A 19,452-nucleotide genomic window follows, 5' to 3' on the forward strand; every position below is an offset into this window, starting at 1 on the left:
AGGAGGAAAAGCATGGGAACTGGCAGACAGTGGCATGTGCAAGTCTGTGTGTGAAAATGAATCTGGCCAAGGATGATGGATGGATGGTCTCTTGAGATTACTGGAAATGGAGACACTGATTAACATCTGAAGTTGCTGAGGAATAACATGGATATTTCTATGTTTTATAATTGGAAAGGGAAGATAAGAGTAAGAAATTGTTAGTTCTTTGGCTCTCATAAACCAAAGTGTCCCTTAGATACAAGGCAATATTTAAAGGTTTAAGATGGAAATAGCGTGTGTTTCTGAAAATCTGAAAAAATGCAAATTATCCTGTTTGATAAAAATTTAACTAGTGACATTTCTTTTGTTTGTTTCCTTGTATACTGAAATGGCATTTTTGTTGTACAATGAAGGGTTAGGAGACTTGTAACCTGAAAACATTAAGGTTTTCAACAAGTTTCAAAAATGAGTATTATTGCTTTTTAAACATGAATTTCTGAAACCTATATGTTTTATGTATATACATGCAGATATGAAACAGTTCACGTAAAACCTGAATTTTAATGGATATATAATATATGCTAGGCACAGATACTAAGATCTTTATATTTGTTGTCTCATTTAACACTATGAAAGAGCAACTACTATCCTAGTTTTCAGATATATGTACAGTAATAGCAATAATGCTTGTCATACAATGATTTGCTTTAAATCACTTACCTGAGGAAGAAGTGGAACCAAAATTTGATTCTACTATAGCTGATGCCTCATACTTTGCTTCTAGAAACCTAGAAGCATCCCCAGGAGACTGAACACACCATTCCTGTGTTAAAACCTGATCACATGGTAGTGTTAAGTAGAGTTCTCTTTACTGAGAGAAAGTTTATTTGAGCCCAGGTAACTTCCAGCTGGGTATTATCATGTGTACTCCATTAGAAAACATATCCCCCACCATGTTTGAAGCTCTCTTGGTAATCCATCACTTATCACCTGAAATTGTGGACTTCTTTGACTCCACATTACCCACCTCCAACTCTTTTTTGTACTCTAGCCTCTATGTGAGTTTTCTAAAGTGGGAATTTTATTGTATCCATTTCCAGTTTAAGTCCTTCAGTGGCTCCCCATTTCTTTCACAATGTTTTACACTCTTTACTGTGGTTTATAGATCTTCCTGGACTCTACTTACTACCCTTGCCTCCTTTCTTTCCACTCTCACACTCAACATCTTCATCTCTTCACCTCCACATTCATTCCCACTGGGCTTTGTTCCTACCGCTTGCTTTAAGCAGAGCCCAATTAGAACACTCTCCTTCCTGCCTCCCACCTGAAGCTGCTACACTTTGAGGCACTTTCTGTAGGAAGTTCCTCCTGTAGTCTCAAATTTGGGTTATTTTCCCTAGATATTCCAGTAGCATTTTCTAGCTCCCTGTCACAGAACATGACACAATCTGAGTTGCCTGGCTATTTATTTTTACCTCCCACTTGACTTCACATTGTAAATGTCAAATATAATTGACATTACATTTCTTTTCTTGCATCCTCAATACTTAATTCTTGATAGGAGCTCGGTATTCAACAAATAAAAAGTCATTTAATTCACACAAATGCTTTTTTTAATTTTTATTTTTTACTCCTATTACTGTGCCCAATGTGATGGGACAATTGTGCAGAGGGAGTTTAAAGAAGCTGCTCAAGATCATACCATTGTAACCGTTGCAATTTGAGTATATGGCCCCAGACAATCTGGTAACAGAGTCTGAACTCTTGACTACCACTGCCCTTCCTAATTAGCTGTAAGATCAACAGTCAGGTATTTCCAGGTGACAAATGGTACCTGGGAGCATTCACAGGTGGAAAAACAGAGCTGGGCAACTTTGTGATTCTTGTGGTGTCTCTCTCTCTCTCTCTCTCTCTCTCTCTCTCTCTCTCTCTCTCTCTCTCTCTCTCTCTCCCTTAGTCTAGTTATCTATAAAATTATGAAACTGGGTGGAATGAACCAATCACTTATTATACCACTTAGAAGAAAGTAAAGTACTGAAAAGAAATTACCAAATAACTGTAATTTTAAAGGCCCCATGTACAGACTTTGTCTTCTTATCTCCACTGTTTGGGAAATTTGTAATTTCATCCTATTCTCCATGATTAAGGAGTTTCGTTTGAATAAGGTTATAGGTTAGGTCAACTAAAAAACCATCGTAGGGCTACCCACAAAATTGAAGTATGTCTCCACTGATATAATTTGACTTATGATTTTCATTAATAATATCTTAAATGAGGAAAATTTGTCATTGCCTAGTCCTGCTGTTAGCACATAGTAGGCACTCAGTGAAAATTAGTTGACTCTTTGAGATTTTATTTTTCTTGTGAGTTTTTAGTTTTATGGCTATTTTTTCTATCTCACATCCTCATTGAAAAGGGAGAACAAATAAGCATTCCAGCTAATTTGGTACATGTTCCTATTATATAATCACCATGGTACCCAAGCTCTTAACTGAAAGCAAACAAATTTATTGAAAGAAAAATGTATACTTTGCTCTCTCACTTAAGGTGTGCTATTAGGTCTTTATCAGTGGGCATAATTTCTCCATGTGTTTCTTGGGAACATTAAGTGGGGTTGAATCTACTTTGAGGGAATAAGAAAGTTTTATCAAGTGTTCAACAACCTCATCTTTTACTTTTAAAGAATATGGGTATTCTTAAGACTGAATATTAAATTATACCAAGCATAAAATATATTAATAAATTCACATGTCACATTCCTTTTAGCAGTTTCCTTTTAATGACCAATGCCATGGTGGTCAAGCACTGAAATTATATTCTTTCTAGAAATGAAATATGAATGATATTCAAATGTATTTTTTAATGTAAATCCATTTTCCCTTATTAATGGTACTAAATGCTTAAATGAATGTAGAACATCTTACTTATTGCAAATAAATGAACAGGTAATACAAATATATAAAGGAACATGGTAATGCATATCATTATCCAACTTATGCCCATCTAATGATCAAGATTCAATAATGACACCGGGAAAATACACCCACAGCAGTTGGTAGTCTGCCCACAGTACCTGATTCTGAATAGGTCATATGTGTGGTATTTTAGTCCTTCTCTCAGCATGTTTCAAAGCAGCTTTTGTTGTAAGGACTTTGAAAGCCACAGGAAAGCATTTTTTAGTGGGTTTTGTTCAATTTTGAAAAGACCTGGGTCTGTGCTAACTCATTGCTTGAATCCACCCTGTTTTACGCTGTCCTCAACATATGACAGCACAATACTTGCCCTGTAACATTTTGAGTTTTAAAAAATGGAAAATAAATAAAACAAATCACCCATCAGCTTCCTAAATATTTGAGCAAAAACTGCTACTATTTTAAAACAGGCATTTTTCTCCATCTACTATGCTATGACTTAACATAAAAGAATAATCATTGTTTATTTAAGTGCCACACAATTATTTAGAAAATACATTATTATGGACACACTCAAATATGAACCAGCAATCAAATAAACCATTGAATATACAAATTTGAACACAGTGTAAAACATCTTTTTAAAAATCATGTTAGACCTGTGGCAGGTGAAGTGAAGAACTATTGATACTACAATAAAATTGGTTTAAGACCTATAATTTAGAAAATGACAATAACTTTTCATGGGCTTTTAATATGTTTCTTTTCTATGATTTTAATTTCAAAATTATTTTCAAATATTACTTGATTATGCTATATTAAATATAAAGCAATGGTGTCTATATTTTATGTGCATCTAATTTGAATACATGGTTATTTGTACATATTGGAAATATTGTTACTATGAAGTAACAATCTTTTACTCTCTAAAATATTATGTGATACACATTTATTAAAGAATTACCAGAAGGATGCATGAGACCATGAGACTATGATCTGATAATCATTTAGAAGATGTAACAGTCTATACTAGGAATGTCTAAGACTACCTGTAAATTTCCTCAGCAGTCTAGAGAAAAAAGAAAAAAATGAATTAATTTTAGTTACTTTATACACTTAAAAATATAATTAAGTAGCCATGCCCTCAGCAAAGTAAGCAAAGAAATATTATACTAAAAAAATCACACTTGAAACTAGATTTCAGTTGTTAGGAACATTAATAGTCAATCTTCCTGGCAAATGTGGGTCAATCATATCAATTTGCTTAAAACATAGTTAGCACCTCTAGATTCCAGAAAACACTTCATGTTTTATGATCTAGTTAGGCACAGATTTGAGTTTCTTTGCCAAAAAACAAAGAAAAAAAAACTTAATTATAGTAGAAGGTTATTTCTCTCTCAGATAAAAGGAATTCATTAATAGGCAGTCCAGGCTCTTGTAGCAATTCATATTTTCTGTTTTGTCATTCTCAGTTTGAGATTTCCAAATTCAAAGATCAAGGTGATGACTCTAGTTCCACCAATTGTGCCAACATTCAAAATTGTGCCAGCCACTCCTTTTTAAGGAAAATTTCCCATGGGCAAATACTTTTTTCTTCTTTTATATCATTGGTTAGACTTAATTCCATGACTGTAGTCAACTATGAAGATGAGGCTGGGTGGCTTCTAGCTGAGCATATTAGCTAGGATTCTGTTACCAAAGAAGAAGGAGAAATGGATATTGGAAGATAATTGGTATGATAAATGTCTGAAATATAGTCATACCATGGAAATTAAAAGGTGTTTATTGAAGTATAACTTCATTTGACTCACATAAGCATTCCTGTGTTAATAATGTTTTCCTTCTAGGCAAGGGATAAGCACAGATATGTGTGAAAAATAGATAGTGACATCATCCCATTTTATCTGGATTTAAACTGGATGTAGATGGTCAAATGCAGAAAAATCAAGAAGATTTTGAATAGATATTCTGAACTTAGCTTCAAATGTCAAAATTGACTGAAGACTCTGAGTAATAACAGTGTGAAACTTCGTATCTACTTTGGAAACCCCTTCAATTAGAGTGAATCTTAATTACAGTGGCAAAACATCCCAGAGGAATGAAAACAACAGCTCAGAAACTTTATATATAAAAGTATATATTTATTAATAATGCAGTTAGTGGGGGTAAGGTGACTGACAGTAACACAACTCTTTTACTATGACTCACAAACTGAGAGTGTCCTCCATAAACAGGATGTATGAATTGGGAGGAACAGCAAGTAGTAATGAACATGGAAGAAAAATTTACTGAAGAAAGAAAAAAACAGCAAATTTGCTTAATTATTCTATCAACTTTATGTGAAAAATGGTCTTTGTTTCCTTTGCAAAAGCACACATTGTACTAAAGGAGTCTGAAAATTAGTACATAGTACAATGGACTCCATAAATACTCTGGCATTTTTGTTTTCTTTGCTCTGCATTTGTAACACATGACTAATATATTGTGTCTGAGTAACAATTTGATCAGTTATTTATTCATTCCTTAAATGAAAGCATTGCTGATAGCAATCATACTGACAGAATTATAGAAATTGAGAGAGTAGACATTACTTTACTCTGAGATAGATGTAATTCCACAAAAGGAATATATATATATATATATATATATATATATATATATATATATATATATATGGCTTCCTTTTCTCAATTCTTTCAATTTACTTAATTAGACAAATAAAATATAACCTACTTGGCCAGCACATACACACTTCTATTTGAGGAAAAAAAAATAGTTCTCTCAACCAAGTAGTGATGGGAAGGAAGCAGTGTGTGTCTGTGAATGTGTGTGTATTTGTGACATTTTACAGATGGTATTTTAAAAGTGTTGTAAGGAAATTTTGACATGGAATATATAAATATGATTTCATGATAAAGGTCCTGAGGGGGTTAGTTGCAGGTGTCCTTAATGTGTAGATAAATATATAGGCTAAGCATCCTAAAAAGAAGAAAGGGGAATGAAGAAGTGTATACATTAATGTTTGTGTAGAAGAAAAGATGAGCCCAAGCAGAATCAAAGTGAGGATCTATAGATGTAGAAGGGGAAGCAGACATCCAGGGAGAAGAGTTTTTAAGCCAAGGAGAGATGAGTGCTAGAGAGGTTAAGTAAAGAAAACTGGAAAGATTAGGAAAGGAGGATTCCATTTGCCAGCCTGTCCTAACTGAACTGGTGCCTGAAACCAGGCTCATTCCAATGAGTAAATAAATGCAAAAGAGAATGAGTCATTGAATATACGTTACTCTCCATGAAAGCTTGTTGTCCAGGGAAGGAAATGAGAAAGTATTCGGCCCACTAAGGCTCCTATGTAACTGTGCTATTCAATAGGACAGCAATGGCCATGTGTGGCTATGGAGTGCTTGAAATGTGAGTTGTTTGAATTGAGATGAGCTGTGAATATAAAACCTAGACTAGATTTCAAAAGTTGGGTATGGAAAAAAAAAAAGAATGTGAAGCGTCTCATTGAGATTTTTGTACTGATTATATGTGGAAATAATACTGCTTATGTATCAGATGAGATACAATGTATCATTAATCTCATGTGTTTTCTTGCTAGACATAGCTACTGAATTTTTTTATGCATTTGTGGCTCATATAAAATAGTTGATTGGGTGGTCAGTGCTACTTGATACTGTGTCAAATTTTCCACTTCAATTTTTGACAATAAAATATGAGGGAAAATCAAAAGCCATTCTAAAAACCACATTTTTTTCCTACATTACCTTAGAAATGTAATTTGTTATAGTAGAGAGAACATGAGTTCCTGTATTCAGCTCTGCTACCAACCAGCTATATGGCCCCAGGCAAGTTATTTAACTTCAATGAGTCTTGATTTCCTCATCCATAAAATGAGAATCATAATACTCACCACACAGGGTAATTGTGAGGATTAAATGTGAATATAAAAGGCTTTGCAGAGTGCCTGCCACATAATTTGCACTTAATAAACATTAGTTACCTTCTTTCTTTGCTGTGTGACCTATAACTCTGTTAAAAGAGAAAGAATTGATAAGTCTCAAAATCAGAGAAGAATGAGCAAGATAAAAAAATGACTCAAGGTCATGAACAAGAAAATCAAAATCTTCCTTTGATTTTAGAAACAACAGACAATTAATGCTAAGCTTCTTGGAAGGACACAGAAAGTTTCTTCAAATACAGAAATAAACTTTATGTATATGTAAATTTATATACACAAAAACATCCACATCCATACACATATGTATTGTTTTAGTCAGCTTTTCATTACTGTGACCAAAAGATCTGACAAGAGAAACATGAAGGAAAAAAAATTTACTTTGGCTCAGAGTTTTAGAAGTTCAGTCCATGGTCTACTACCTCCATAGCTCTGGGCCCAGGGTGAGGCAGAACATAGTGGTAGAAAGGTATCATGGAGGAGAGCGGCTCAATTCATGGCAACAAGGAAGCTTCATTCCCTAGGGGACAAAATATAAACCTCAAACGCTTGCCTGCAGTGACCCACCTCTTCCAGCTACACCTTATCTGCCTACAGTTACTATCCAGTTAATCCATATCCGTGGATTAGAGTACACTCTCACAATCTAATAATTTCACCACTGAATGTTCTCACATTGTTTCACACATGACATATGAGGGACATCTCATAACTGAACCATAACGTGTGTGTGTGTGTGAGAGAGAGAGAGAGAGTGAGTGTACGTGTGTGAATATGTATATCTGTTTATAAACATATATAGATGCATACATGTGTTTCTATGTCTGCATGTATAAATATACATATATTCCTATATAATATAATTCCCATTCCTCAGTGGCTACATGAAACAGTGTATATAAAACATTTATAAACTGAATGCCCTGATTAAAATATGAATTCTGGTGTTGTCATTACTCTTCTATAAAATTCCATCCATTCAAAAGTGACAAGTGAAGAAAAATGTAGAGTAACCATGGAAATATAAAAATTAAAATTGATATTATGTTGAAGGAAGAGAAAAATCTTAAAAGAGACTACTGTGGTTTAAATATGATTTGTACTTCCTGAAACGCTTGTTGAAATTTAATCTCCATTATGAGATGTTAAGATGTGAGGGCAGGTGAAATTTTAAGAGGTGATTATGCCCATATTTTCAGAATGCATTGATCCCTTCATGCTATTAAGAGGTTAATGGATTATCTCCAGAGTGGGTCTAACTAACATAAAAGCCACCTTGGCTAAGTCTCTCCTGCACTCTCTCACCACCAGGTGATAACCTGCACTGTATCGGGACTCTGCCTACAGAAAGGCCATCAGCAAATGTGACCCTTCAAACCTAGACTAAAACTGTGAGCCAAAATAAAGCATTTTTAATAAGTTATCAAGTATGTGATATTAAGTTATTAGTAACCCAAAATGGGCTAGCAAAAAATTTGCTGAAACTCAAAGTGAAGATACACCTCTATCCAGCATCTACTGTCCACAATTTCTTTCTTTCTCACTCTTGAAGTATATCCCATAGAATGATTTAAAGATGATTTTCCCGCCCCCCTTCTTTACTATAGTCCTTTGATCCCTATTATTTTTCAAAATCCATAGTTCTCTGTTTAAGTTCAAGCTTGTGCTCTTCAAGATGTCCTCTTCTCACATCTGCACCAATCGTTGTTTCCACTCTTGTCTCCATCCCTTCCTCTCTCACCAATGTGCCCAGAACTACTGGACTTTGGTTATTCCATCACTGGCAAGGCCTTATCGCTCTCTCCCAGCCTCAACAGTGTCTTATAGATAATTTGCTTAGTACTTCAATGTTGCTTGAAATTAAGAAATAGTTACAAGGATTTATGATACATGTGTAGTACTGTGTAATACTAACTGGAAACTTAGGAATATGCATCCAAATTTGATTCATCAGATTATCTAATACTGAATAACTTATGATAGAAATTTGCTAGATCAGGATATTATTTTTAAATAATTAAATCTAGTTTATACTACCATTATGAATAAAGTTATATTTATAAATGATGTGCTTAAAGCTGCAAATTCTAAGGGTTCTGTATTATTTAGAAAACTGTGTTGTATGTGATGGAAAACACAACTCAAACCAGCTTAAGATAGGTGTGGTGGCGCATGCCTTTAATCCCAGCAGCTCAGGAGGATGAGACAGGAGGATGGCTAGTTCAAAGTCAGCCTCAGCAAAAGCAAGGCACTAAGAAACACAGTGAAACCTGTCTCTAAATAAAATACAAAATAGGGTAGATGATGTGGCTCAGTGTTTAAGTACCCCTGAGTTCAATCCCCAGTACCTGCCCCCCGCCAAAAAAACACAAAAAAACAAAAACAAAAACAAAACAGCTTAATTGAGTGATTTAATATGTCACATAAGAGAACAGTTAAAATTTTTCAAGGCTTTGTCCCAAACTTCAATTTCTCTATATACATTTCATTTCTTCATGTCTGTTTTATTTGAGGACACTACTCTCTTCATGGTCCCTAAATACTGTAAACAGGTCTCAGGGCTACATTTTCTGGTTTATATGCTACAGAATAGCTTCAGTAAAAGTTGAAATGTATCTTGATGACTTTAATTAACATGTTATCATTAAACCAATCACTGTACCCAGAAGAAACAAATAACTGTATGCAGAAGAATGAACCATGTTGGTTTAGAACTTTATCACCAAAAGACCAACTACTAGAAAATAGGAGAAAAAAAAAGGGATACTTCAGGAAAGCTTGACTGCATTTAGCAGGGAAGAATGATTGATAGTTTCTCAGGAAGAAAATTAAAAGTTTCTGAAATCCCTCTCTGGAGGATACTATTCTATGACTATAGGGCTTAATGCATGTGAAATGCCTAGAGTTCTGCTAAGTACTTTGGGTTCTATTATCAGAAAGACTTCCGGGTGCTAGGACTTTTCTACAACAAATAATGTATGTAAATTGTCTAGCAGTGACTGGAACAAATTAAGTGTCAAATTACTGTGATTAGTAGATTGATTTGAAGAGTTTCAGAGTTATAGAAATAAAAGTTAATGTAACAGTTCTCTTATATAACAAGGCCTTTTATAAACAAACAAATAGAATTGACTTTCTTCATTATATTTATTCTAGTTTCTGTAATTTTCTATTCTATTTGAGTTTAAGTTGATCTCAATAACCCTTAAGAAGCAATGCCAAATAGAATAAATTGCCTAGGTACAGTTTAATCGTTTGGTTTAATTTGTTTCTGAGAGAGAGAGAGAGAGAGAGAGAGAGAGAGAGAGAGAGAGAGAGAGAGAGAGAAATAACGTACAACATACCAAGAATTTCTACACCCTGGAAATACAACTGTGCAGTAGAGAGGGCACACAGATATAAGCCCAGTCCTAACACTTTTTGAACACGGTTTACAAACCTGATTACAACTGGAGTTCATATTTCTGGGGGAAATTTGCCTCCTTGTGTATTTCTTCATCGCTGCATCAAACCTAACCACCTTTACCTCACAAAGGATTAAAAGAAATAATTTTGTGGTAGCATACTTGTGTTCAGAAAAACCTCAAACACATTTTATGATGCATATATTTTTAGTTAAGGTACTCTTTAAGGTAAGGGGTGGGAGAAGGAAGTCTGTAATGGAATTTTCTCATACAAGATTAAAATGTATTATCTAGAAAGTATTCCAAGTGATGATATATGTTTAGTTCACCAGCATTCCCTCAAGACATTTAAATGGTTGCTTTAGAAGGACTAGATAGAGTTGCATAGAGCCCAAGGGAAAAAGCTAGCAGATAGAGGGTGGAGGAAGGAAGTGGCTCACACAGTAACACTGCATTTCAATACTGCTTCATCATTGGGACCCCGTTCACATTTTGATAGTAATTAAAGTGTATCCAGATTCAGGGTGATCTTGTTAATTATGTTTTGACAGTACTGTTAACACCATTCATTCATCTTTCAAGAGCTGGTTCTCAAATATCTACTCTGAGCCTGGTGTTTCTCTGGAGTACAGTGGTTACTTAGACAAAAATTTCTGTATTCATGAAGCTTATATGTTGGGGGAGATGGGGAACTGATGGGTTATAAGAAGGATAAATAAGTTAAACCTATTATTAGTTATGAATTCAACGCCCCAAACTTGAGAGATGGATGCTAGATTGTGAGGGCTTTCCATTGTTAGCTAGGATGGACAAATAAGCTTGACTGAAAGAGTGATATTTATAAAAAGATGAAAAGGAAAAAAAATGAACAAATCACAGGGCATTCTGGGGAAGCATTTCAGATAAAACAGCAGAAACAAAGATTATGATTTGGGATTTTTGGAATACTATGAAAGACAATGAGTTTGGAGCCCAATAACATAATATTGGAAGGGATGAAGTCAGGAAGTAAAAGGTGAGTAGGGAGATCATTCAGAACTAGAATTCCTGTCTTGTTCCTGACTTGACATGTTTAGAATTGTCTCAACTTGTATTGATTGGCATGTCTTCACTTGATTTGAACTAGCTTGACTTTAATTTCCTTGACTTAATTTTGCTCCTGAAGGTAATTCCAAGGATTTGGTCTTTACTCTTGAGTGAGAGGGGATTTTAGGTTTTTGAACAGAAAAAGTGACATGATCTGAATCACAGTAATATAGAATCACTCTGTGTACCTTGTAAGAGGAAGATCTGAAAGGAATAGACTGGGATGTTACATTAGAGGTGATAATAAGTGATACTCTGGATATATTTTAAAGGAAGGACCAAAAGGACTCAGAGATGAATCAGATATGTGATGTGAAAAAAGGAGAAGAATGGCTTCAAGATTCTTGTTTGAAGAATTTGAAGTTACAGAATTGCCACATTCCTGGGTAGAAAAGGCTGTGGAGTTGTAGATCAAGAGAGAGGATCTCAAATGATTAGGAATTTGTTTCTGAAAATGTTAAATTTGAGCTGCACGTTGAACACTCAAGAGGAATTTGGGAAGTATGAGTGTGGAGTTCTTGGGAGATGATCCCAGCCGGAGAGTTGTATTTAGAATCATCTGCATGTAGATGGTATGTAAAGTCATGGCGACTCACAGAATTTCTAACATAACTGTCAAGAGAGATAAGGGAAGATAATGGTGGGAGTGGAAGGAAAAGGATAGAAAAATTAGAAGCAAAGGAGCCTGAGAAGAAATGACTGTGATGCACTAGAAGCCAAGTGAGGGTATTGAATGTGTTGGCATGACCTAGGTCAAATGCCTTTACCAGGACATGAGAGATAAAGACTGAGAATCCACTCTTGGTTTTAGCAATATCAGGGTCACCAGAGATCTTTTCATGCAGTTTTGTTGGAAAGGGGGAAATCCTGATTGGTGGGAGGTCAAAACATGCAAAAGTAAAGAAACACTGATAAGAGATAAGGGATTCATTATAAAAAGAAATTTAGAATTGTAATTGAGGGGATAATTGAAATGGAGTTGTGTCTTTATTTTTAGTAAAATGAGATAAATATGAGGACATTTCATATTACTGATAATAGAGAACAAATAGGTAAAATGTTCTTATAATAGAAGGGTAAGAATTTCTGGAATATTTAGTTGATAGATATTTGTCAAATTGAGTGATTGGTCTTGAGGGATGCTGTTTGATCACAGTAATAATTTTTGCTAAATATAGGATCATGGGTACCACTATGTAGATAAGTGTTCTGGGAGGTCTTTGGGAAATTCCTTTCTTTTTAGAATTTCCTATTCTAAAAAGCTTCCTCTTTTCTCCTGAAGCAGGAAACAAGATGACTGGTTTTATTTGCTAGTGACTCCAGAGCTTCCCAACTACACTATGATTCACTAACTACTTTTTAAATATTTTCCAATAATTATTAACCCTGTAAATAATTACCATGTAGACATGATGTGTGATGCCAAGGAATTTAAATGCATCATAATTTCATGAAGTATTCATTAGAAAACTCATCCCTGGGTTCCATCTCAGACATACTGAAATATCTCTAGGTAGTGGAGCTAAGAATTTAAACTGTTAGCAAGCTTTCCTGGTAATTCTAATGCACGCCAATTTTGGAGCAAAACTACCCTTTTGATCTTTTGATTGCTTCAATTAAAAATGCCATATTTTCTTTTATCCCCTTCTGAGTTACCATTTCTTTAGAACACTTTTGTCTGTATTTAGTAAAACACGCACACACACAACACACACACACACACACACACGAATACACTTGAATATTTAACACTGATGTAGATATTTTTTTAATCAGAGTCTTTCCTGATAACATTCAGGAACTGAAGAAAAAAATTGTTTCCAGAGTTATGAACACAAGTATACTTAAGGGACTTTTAAAATCTACATACTAGGTAAACACTATAAACGTGAAGTATCTGATAAGTTAAATTTTATGTCACATTTTAATCAGGGAATCAGCAGTTTATACACTGTCTCCAATGAAACTGGTTTATTATCCTAGAGATTTAAAACTTGAAAAGAGGCTTTGTCTCATGCTGCTATGTATGCCAAGTCCTTAGCAAAACTCAACTGAATATTTCTACATATTTTAAACTCAACCTCTAAATACAATTAATATATTTTTGAATATCACTATAGAGAATTTAGGAAACAATCAAAAACCAAAGCCAAATCCAATATTAAACTATTTTATTCCTCCAACACAAATCCTAAAATGTGTTGAATACAGGTATTGTCTTTTATTATTATTTCCTCTGCATGTTTTAGTAATCTTGGCAAAAGTGAGAGTTTATATAGTGCATATTGAGATTGTTAGAAATTAATAAATCTATTAAAATAGAATTAAGCCAGATACAGCATAGAAAATATCTACAAAATAGAGATGATTCTCACCAATATATTCTGTGTCAAATACTATGATATATATTTGGGGTTATAACCCTGAGTATGGGTGGAAGAAATGTAGAGAAGGGAACATGGAAGATAGTTATAATGAGTGATTTTAACTGAATCTGTTTTTCTTTGTCATTGAATAATTTTGTTTTTTAATCAGGGTGAAGTAAAAAAAGTATTCAATTTTGAATTCATTTTGAGGTTATTAGTATTCTGGGCAATTCTCCTAGATAATTTTATTCTTCAGTGCCGTAACTTCTATTTTCTGATTTTAAGTAACCCGTATATTCTTCAGAAAAGGAATTATTATTACTTTAGAGCAGGCTTGCTTGGCCTCTGAGAGTAATGCTATATAAATTTAAATGCCTAACAGAAATGAGATCAGGTAAAAATGATCCAAATTGTTCCTATTTACTTAATAATTTCTTTATGAAATGATCTTGTTTGTATTATGATTCCTAAAATATGTTTCCCAATTACTTTAAGCAATTAGTGGTTTAGTGTTCTGCAGTCTTAATAGATCTGTCCCTGCTCTTTCATTTGTCTGTAGACATAAACACCTTTCTGCTAGTTGTAGTGGGATTTGACATTATAGCACCAGCAGGCAATTTCTTGGACAAATTACTATTTGGGCCACTAAAGTGGGGGAAGGGAAGAATGTTTATTGCACTATTGAACTGGCTCATGCATCTATGGCCGAAGATTGCACTGGAGGACGCTGTGCTGGGAACCATTCCAACAAGAGCTGAACACCTTCTGTTTGGAGTGACTTGTCTCTGCATTGAGAACACATGTTAACATTCAGAGAGAGAGAACAGAGTCTATTTTATAAGAGCAGAGGGAAAATTTAGCTACACATGTTGGCAAGTTCAATATTTCCATGACAATGTCTATATGAAATATTATTTCATGTTAAAATCATTTTGATATCACTTTATTATGCTAAACACTTTTTCTATACATGAATTGAGTAATAGGATTTTATTTCACATGTCATGTTTAAGTGCATCAGCTTTCTTTTAATGTTTTATTCATGATCAGTTTCCCACTCCAATTCACCAATGTTAACATGTGTAATTTTTAAGCAAATTATTTAGCCATATTTTTCTATAGGAAGTTGAGATTAAATTCATGCATTTCTATGGGAGTTGAAGAAAGATCTATGGAATTAAGCATATTCTTTTAACCAAAGGCTATGACTAGGTAAGAATCTAAGATTCTGACAAATGTCTTACACACTTATTCAAAGATTCTGATTCCCAGAATTTATAGCATATTCTTGTTTCTTTCTGAAGAATATAAAAGTAAAGAAGTCCAGGTACATCTACTTTTTCCTTAGGTAAAGATGACTTTAAAGTAAAACCCTTTCCCCCCAGAGGATGCATGTAGGAATGGGAAAAAAAAAACTAGATATAGGAGATGGTAATTTCTCTTCAGCCTGATTTATATTTCCAGAGATAGCTTTCCAGTGAAACCTCTCACTGAATCCAGGTCCCATCTCTTACGTAGACTACTAGATATCATTAGCTCTGAAAATATCTTTCAGACCTGGTCAGCAATTAAAGAGTGCAGTTAGAGCATGACTCTTTGTAAAATGGATCATAAAATGTGTCCATCTGGGCTCATAAGTTGTAGCTATGGTGTTATGCTGCTATTTTGAGGACAATGTCTCAGAGCATCTGTTTCAACATTGCCTTGAGTGAAGCACCCCGTGATATCACACTTCTCACCAACTCCTCAGTAACTTTCCATTTTGTTTTAAGGCAGATTGCAGGTTCCTGAACATTCTTGCTGCTCAGTATAAGTCCTAGTGTTTTTGTAGGTACCCTCACAGAGCACAGAGTTTTTAGGCTAAATCCATCCTAGCAGCCTCAAAATTCAAGCATAGGGCAGTAAACTCAAGATTTCTCTTCATAACTCAAAGTCTTCAGACCTACATGTATCTTCAGTTCTTACATCTGCTTTGAATACTTCAGAGCATCTCAGAGTAGATATGTCAATTAAACACCTAGGATACCCCAAAATATCATGGTTCATTGCTTATGGTCAAGCTGAATATTGACTACTCAGTTTCTAACCCATTCTACTCTATAAGATTTATGTGAAAAAAAATGTTCCTTCATGACAAAGTAAAGTTCAACAGAGACAAATTCAAGTTGATACATTTAAGGTCAAGTGCCCATCTAAGCAAATATTACAGAAAAATTTGAAAGTAAAAAAAAAATCTGAGTGTGTGGTTTCATGTGAAATGAAAAGAGCAACATGATACACCAGGAGTATTTAATTCAATTTCTAAAGTTTTTCATATTATTCACCAAAGGAATATTAAATCATTTTTTAAACAAATCTTATTTTAGAGTTAAAAACCAAGTTATATAAAGTGGTTAAAATTCAAATGAGATGATGAATAAATACATGGTCAGATTAGTTCTATGATCAATATAATAGTTCATATCAAAGACATGAGTATGAAATCAAGCTGTGGAGGAAAAAGGTATGAATGCCTCCATGTTAACCCCTGGAATCTTCATTAGTCATAGACCACTGTAAGTGTTACAGCCATTATTGTCTATCCCATTTAATGTGGTTAGAAATGAGACAGAATCCAGAAAGCAAACAAAGCAGATTTCATCAAGAATGCAAACAAAACAGATTTGTTGAAGTCACTGAGCTCACACTCTTAAAAGCATATATATATATATATATACACACACATACATGCATACATATGATTTACTATAAATGCTTAAACATAAATATTCTTAAAAGCATGCTGCACACACGGATGTCAATCCAAAAAAGAAGGAAAAAGAAGAAGAAGGAGGAGGAGGAGGAGGAGGAGGAGGAGAAAAAATAATATTAATGTAGGCTGATGTTGTCTCCCTCTTTAATACTCTTCGTCTGCATTTTCCCATTTTCTCATCTATATTTTTCCTCAATGGTCTGCAATCAACACTCCATATGGTGGACTAGTTGTTTTTAAGAGCTCTTTGCAGTTAAGATCACTTCCTATTAGGAGCCTGTCATAAAGGTGAACTTCTCCAATACCTAGACACCTAAGCATTGCAACATTTCCTGGGTAACACCATTAGACATTCTCTGACCACGCAGCTTCATTGTGCAGAAGGCATAGAACTGCTTAATACATTTCTCTTCAATCATATTTCACATGAGCTCTAGAATTTGGAAACTGTGTAAGAGCTCTCATTGACTTTGGTGCTTTCCTCCCTGGGAGTTGGCCATGGGGCTTGAGAAGAGAAATAGTCCCTGTGTTTTACCAGGATACATGCCCTGCTTGACACTCAGAACTCTGTAGTAATGCCTTGGCAGTGCAAATCTACAGATTTCTTCCTAGCCTTAGAAAGCCAGAAAAGAAGAGCTAGCCTCAGATTAAATTATGCAAATTTTCAGGCATATATACCATAGCTGTTGAGGATTTAGAATGCTAGAATGAAGTATAAAGGATAAAATGCTTTTTATTGCTGGAGCTCATCCAAGAATACAAACTATCTTTCCTAGGAGTTTTAGTTCAGCATATTTCAACCTTCCCCTCAGCCCTCACCAAAGTGCCCTAGGAATAATATACTGTGTCTTGAGTGGAAATGTTCTAAGTCCCATGATTGTCAAATGAAACCAATACTTTACCCCTCCCAGTTGTCAGATTGTATATGGATAGATTATTTGGATGTAGAGTACTTTGTGTAATTTAACATAAAGCCACACAAGTAACTTCTCTAGAAATACACATACACACACACACACACACACACACACACACACACACACACCTGGTGAAAATTGGTGCTTTTGAAATCCACCTGTCAATTATTTTTGTTAAAGATCTATGTTCTTTAATTTTATCAGACTTCACCTGGAGGAAGAACTGTTGTTGACATTGACAAGTTATGAATAGAGATTCTGTGCCTCTCCCAGTCTCCTTTTCTACAAAGAAGATATATCTATATATGCAGCATCTATATTTGAAGACTGTTACAGCCCATGTACATGTGTGCACATTTTTTTTCCTCTGAGACTGAAGGAGACATTATCTAGAAATATATTAACTGCATATTTCAAATATAATTTCAATAAGAGACAAGACAAACTGATCTTATGTCATTCCTAATTATATTAGTATGTAAACAGTATGGGGTCTTATCTCTAGGCTATCAATTCACGTGACATAATTAGTTTTGTGGTAGTTATTAAATATTTTGTAGGAAGATTAAAAGATATGGTAGACATGGACGCAATTTATGAATTTTTACCCATCTAAATCATGTGACCACAAAATCAACACATCAATTCAAACAAATCACCTTTTCTTGTTGTTTGTTTTGTAGTGTTAAGGATTGAACAAAGAGCTTCACCTGGACTGGATTAATGCTCTGCCACTCGGTTAGCCCCACAGCACACCACCTTTAAATTCTGAGCATGCTGCTAATTTGAACATTAATAAGATGTTTACCAAAATTCATTATTAGAAATGTGTTTTAGGAACATGTTTTGATATGGTCTTAGAGCTCATGAAGACACTGAAACATAGATGATTATTTCTATGGAGGTTCTAACAAAATCTGTCTACACACAGCAAAATGCTGCTGAAGAGAATATTCATTATATCCCTATATAATGTAATAATTGCCCTTCCTGTTTAATTCAAATACTTTATGAACACTAAGAAAATAGACTTTCTTATCATATTCTTTCTTATCTTATTTTAACGTTCTTAACTTTCTATTTGTGTCCTGACTTCAGAACCTTTAAATTAAGCTCAGTCACTGCAAGTACCCTGGTTCTTATGGTTACCATATCTTATTGATATATTTTTATTTTTATCTATATTTATTTACTTTATCCTTTTAACCTACTTTCCATGTCACCTCAACCCCTTTCAAAGAAGGAATGATTTGGACAATTAGTATATACTTTCATATGTCTTATGGGCTCTTTCAAATTCTATTTCCAATTTACCTTTCTAGGTTGTCTTCAGGCATCAGCAATCAGTACGATGAGTGGTTTTCACAGTACAGCATGCACTCCCATCCGTCACCAGTTTCAACAGCTTCTTTCCCTAAATGCCATTCCTTCATGTTTCAATTTATCTACATGGAAAATTCTTATTCACCACCCAAAATTTCACACTAAATCTTATATGGGGCCTCCCACCATCATCTGAAGTGTCCACTCTCCAACAAGACACCGTCACAATCTGAGCATACATCTATACATCTATTACAAAACCTGTCATGTTGTCTTATAAATACTTGCCCTCTGCTGCTGCTACTTCTCCCCCCCCCGTTTTTTAAAGAATACTAACCCCATGTGCTCACTTCTGCAGCACATATACTAAAATTGGAACAATATAGAGAAAATTAGCATGCCCCTGCACAAGGATGGCATGCAAATTTGTGAAGTGATCCATATTGTGGAAAGATAAAACAATGTTAGCCCCATAAGCCTGGAAACTATTAATTTACTTGGCTACTGTAATAAAATACCACTGGGTGGTTTATGCAACAGAAATTTATTTTCTCATAATTCTGAAGGCTAAGAGTCAGATCAAGATGTTGGCAGGGTTGGTTTCTTCTGAAATCTCTTTCCTGAGCTTGTAGATGGCTGTCTTCTCCCAGTGACTATGTACAGTCTTCCTCTGTGTGTGTCTGTGTACAGATCTCCTCTTCTTAGAAGTACAACAGTCATAGAAGATAAGAGTCCACCTTAATGACCTCATTCCAACC

The 19,452-nt window shown here is 34.6% G+C and overlaps 1 non-coding gene across 1 annotated transcript; it reads left to right on the plus strand.

Moving 5' to 3' along the window:
- Positions 1-19,036: 19,036 nt before the first annotated feature.
- On the plus strand, positions 19,037-19,142 carry LOC144367666 (U6 spliceosomal RNA). The gene has a single exon (XR_013427202.1). It is a non-coding gene; the product is annotated as a U6 spliceosomal RNA (small nuclear RNA).
- Positions 19,143-19,452: the final 310 nt, after the last annotated feature.

This window comes from Ictidomys tridecemlineatus, chromosome 1 (assembly GCF_052094955.1).
Source record: "Ictidomys tridecemlineatus isolate mIctTri1 chromosome 1, mIctTri1.hap1, whole genome shotgun sequence".
In the NCBI taxonomy this organism is placed as follows: Eukaryota; Metazoa; Chordata; class Mammalia; order Rodentia; family Sciuridae; genus Ictidomys; species Ictidomys tridecemlineatus.